This window comes from Mastomys coucha, unplaced genomic scaffold, assembly GCF_008632895.1.
Source record: "Mastomys coucha isolate ucsf_1 unplaced genomic scaffold, UCSF_Mcou_1 pScaffold22, whole genome shotgun sequence".
NCBI classification, from domain to species: domain Eukaryota; kingdom Metazoa; phylum Chordata; class Mammalia; order Rodentia; family Muridae; genus Mastomys; species Mastomys coucha.
The window spans coordinates 140,447,117-140,451,564 of NW_022196905.1; positions in this window are offsets into that span (position 1 = coordinate 140,447,117).

The window sequence follows — 4,448 nt, forward strand, 5'->3', positions numbered from 1 at the left end:
GCTGTTCCCATGTAGAGAGATCAGCAATTCAAGTTACCTGTCCTGTTGGTTTTCTTAAATTTTTCTTTCCTGTCTGCAGGCAAGATCTCAAGGTCCTTTCCCCTAATAAATTTCATTCCTAAAAGGTAAATTATGTGTCAGCTTCATTCTGGTATTAACAGGATGCTTAGTCTGTATTAACAAATTCAAAAGACTACTGAAAGTGAGTTCTTAATATAGGAGTCGGTAGAGCAGGAGATCAGCATAGAGAAAAACAAAAATTGTTGGTATATACATTTGATGTTAAACAATGGTCCTGCGCCGGGCAGTGGTGGCACACACTTTTAATCTCAGAACTTGGGAGGCAGAGAGGCAGGCGGATTTCTGAGTTCTGAGTTCGAGGCCAGCCTGGTCTACAGAGTGAGTTCCAGGACAGCCAAGGCTACACAGAGAAACCCTGTCTCGGAAAAAAAAAAAAAAAAAACAATGGTCCTAGAGAAATGGTTCAGGAGCTAAAAGCACCAGCTGATCTTGCGAAGGACCTGGACCTGGACCTAGATGTAATCCCATACACATGGGAACTCACAACCCATGGTCTCTTTGGCTTCTGTGTCCACTGCACTGCACTGCACATTATGATCAGACACACATGATGGCTAAACACTTATGCACATAAAATAAAAATAAATATTTTTTAAAATGCAACCCATGTTCACAAGCAAGTTCTGCTCTCTTTATCCTATAGCCTTGTTCTCCAAGAATAACAGGGCCCAAGACCTTAGCATAACTGACTCCAGGATGGAATGCCATTCAGTTATATGCTCATCATATGTCTTGCACCACCTGCTAAAAATGAAAGCCATGACCTAATCCATCAAAATCCACAGATATAGGAAAGTCTCTATACATACTAACCTTGCTTTTTTACTTTTGTGGTTCCACTTCTGGCTAACTGTTCTTGTTAACTGAATTATGTCAAAACAGAACATGAGTTTTGTGCTTAAAAGTTTACCCTGAGAGAGTCTCAGGCTACACTATGATCCCAAATACCCAGTGTAGTTGCTGTTCAACTAATAAAGACTAACTATCGTAACCAATGTCCAAGCAGTCTTCTTGGGTGAGTCCCTACAATACTGGGCATTACAATCTTCACATTCTTCTAGCATAGCCTCCAAAACTCAAATTGTTTCAGGTCCCAAAATATAATCTAGTTAATATCTTGGAACTTGAGATTACCTCTTTCTCTGATTATGTTCTTGGTCACATGGTGACTATCATTTTTCAAGTCTTAGGGCTACAAGACCAGTAGGCATCAGCAACTAGGGGAAACAGGGGCTTAGTGCCTTCTGCTCATCTGTGACTCATGATGAGTTCTAAAACTACCTCATACTGAAAATCAACCTTAATGATTTATTCTGTACAATTCCCTCCTCATTTTCTTTCATTTTTGTTGGATTTTTCAAATTGATTTTTAACTTTTTTATTCAATCTATCAATTTATAGCTCTTTTATCATAAGATTGATGTTCTGGTCAAGTATCTAAAAGCATCAAGTTATGTTGATATGCTATGGCATTTGTTAATTGCTGTTTTAGTGGGTTTCTGAGTTAGCCCTCTTGTACAAAGAATAAAGCAGCATCTGACTGAAGTTAGCATTCTTGCTATAGTTATTAGGGTGGTTAGGACTGAAGTCATCAGCCCTTTCTGCTCTTCAAACTAACCTCTTTGTCAGTGTTAAGTGGATCATGCCTTTGTGTATGTATGCTAAGTGTTCTTAAAGGACCTCACTGATAGCAACTTCCTTCTCTGTCTTTCTTTCTTTCTTTCTTTCTTTCTTTCTTTCTTTCTTTCTTTTTTTTTTTCGACACAGGGTTTCTCTGTGTAGTCCTGGCTGTCCTGGAACTCACTCTGTAGACCAAGCTGGCCTCGAACTCAGAAATCCGCCTGCCTCTGCCTCCCAAGTGCTGGGATTAAAGGTGTGTGCCAACACCGCCCGGCTCTGTCTTTCACCACTATGCATCTCTTTGACTGACACATAGGAATGATTGCTCAGATTATTATTTTGGAATTCCCAGAGCCCAAGATTTTGTACTAAGCCATTTAACACAATAATTTTCAACCTCTGGATCATAGTCCTTTGGCATGGTCAAAAGACCCTTCCACAAAAGTCACCTAAGATCATTGAAAATGTCAGATATTTACACTATGATTCATAACAGTAGCAAAATTACAGTTACGAAGCATCAATGAAAGCAAATTTATGGTTGGGGGTCACTACACCATGAGGAACTGTGTTAAAGGACCACATCACAAAGAAGGTTGAGAACCACTGGTGTGACACATAATATGACTGTAGTCATTTATGTGTCTATTGGCTTCCTTTACTGTTATCTTAGATTGAACTTTGACTTTTTGGAGACATTGAAAAAGATAAGTAAATATGACAAGGTTAATTTTAGCTCTAGAGAAACTGAAAATGATAAGTAAATAATATTGACAAGGTTAATTTTAGCTCAAGTACTATAATTATCACCTTATCTCTATCTGCAGCCAAAGTAGAATCTGTATGTTATTGGTCTGTGTACTCTGTCTGTGAGTTATCTGCTTAGTCCATGTATTCATAACAGGTGTTGAATGTTTAAAATGAATGCTTTGATAAATGTGTGAGTAGACAAGAATGCTGACGTCATAAGGATGTACTGCAGGTGCCGAGTATTTTCCAACACATCTGCAGCCCAATTGTCAGTATGAGTATTTCTTCACATTTAAAGGTATTAACTTAAAGAAACAATTTTCAAAAAAGAAAACATGCCTCTTTTTATGACTCTTTCTGGGCTAAGACTTTTTGCATTGGATTGGCATGGTGATAGCTGGGTGTTAGTCTCAAGAAACAAGAAAGTTTTCCACCCAGTTGTATTAAAGGCTTTGTAACAGGGACCCAGACCTTAGCACAACTGATACTATGATGGAAATATCATTCAGGCTGTAATATTCAGCATGAAGATAGCACCACCAGTCAAAAAGAAAACAAAGTGCTGATCCATCAAAGACCATAGTTATGGGAAACTCATAAAATATACTGACCTCACATTTTAGCTTTTGTAGCATGATTTTTGTGCTTAAAACCTCACCCTGAGAAAGATTCGGAGCTACACTGGAATTCCAAATACCCAGTATACACTCTGACCACCTTATACAGGCTTCCTACTGGCTTAAATCAATGCCCATCTCCACTCCTTTGTGATTCCATCCACCAGCCCACAGAACCTCTTTCTTCCAGAAACCCATAGCTGCCACTCTAGGCTAGTGCTCATATAGAGAATGTCCATCCCACTTCCTGTCCTCCCTTCTGGACTCTTAATTTACATTTAGTCCTGCTGCACCTTGCTTGCCAGGGGCCCCCTTCCAAACCACCTCCATCCCCTTGAGATTAGGTCTCTTGTTATGGTGCAAATGCCAGGGTCTTCCTAGTCCTATCTGGAAGCTCCTCTTTGGAATCCCTTCTATCCTATATCCATCCTCCTTTGACTTCCCTACTGACTTCCAGTATAGTTCTCTACCAGAGACCCCACAGTCACCACACTTGGCTGAGACTCAGGGACGCGACAGATGCTACACTTGGCTAGAACCCAGAGTAGGCAACAGCAACCAAAGAACAGAACATCTGCCCTACAAATATAACTCCATCCATCTACACCAACAAAGAACAAACATCACAAATCCAGATGCCTTAGACCCCAGTACAAAAACACAAAAGCAAACAGCCAACACAATATGTGTACTCTAGATGCAACCTTATGTGTCAGGCCCTGTGAAAAACAAATTATCTGAAGCACAATACAAGGATTTGAAAATAGAAAGTATGAATATGTTCAAAGACCTTAAAGAGGATTTGAATAAATGCCTTAATAAAGACCATAATATGAGTAAAGAATTGTGTGAAATAAAGAAAACAATTGAAAGTAAATGAAAGTAAAATTTAACAAAGAAATAAAATCCAAAAAAGAAATAAAATGAAAAATAAAAAACTCAGCATCAGATGTAAAGACATGGAGGAGACTATTTCAGCCACTGAAAACAGAATATCATGAAATGGATAGCTCCATCAAAGAAAATGTTAAATCTTTAAAATTCCAGAATAAAATAGCCCTGAAATCTGAGACAACATAAAAATATTTATATAAGAATAATAGGGATACAGAAAAGAAAGCCAAGTCAAAAACACAGAAAATAGTTTTTAACAAAATCATAGAAGAAAATTCTCCCTATCTAAAAGAATCAACAACACCAAGAGCTGGTTCACTGAGAAAATCAACTAGGTAGGCAAACCCATAGCCAAACTAACTAAAGAGCACAGAGACAGTATCCAAATTAACAAAATCAGAAATGGAAAGAGAGACAGCATGTGTTGTTGAGAAACTGGAGAAAGAGAAACACTCCTCCATTGCTGGTGCGATTGTAAACTAGCAC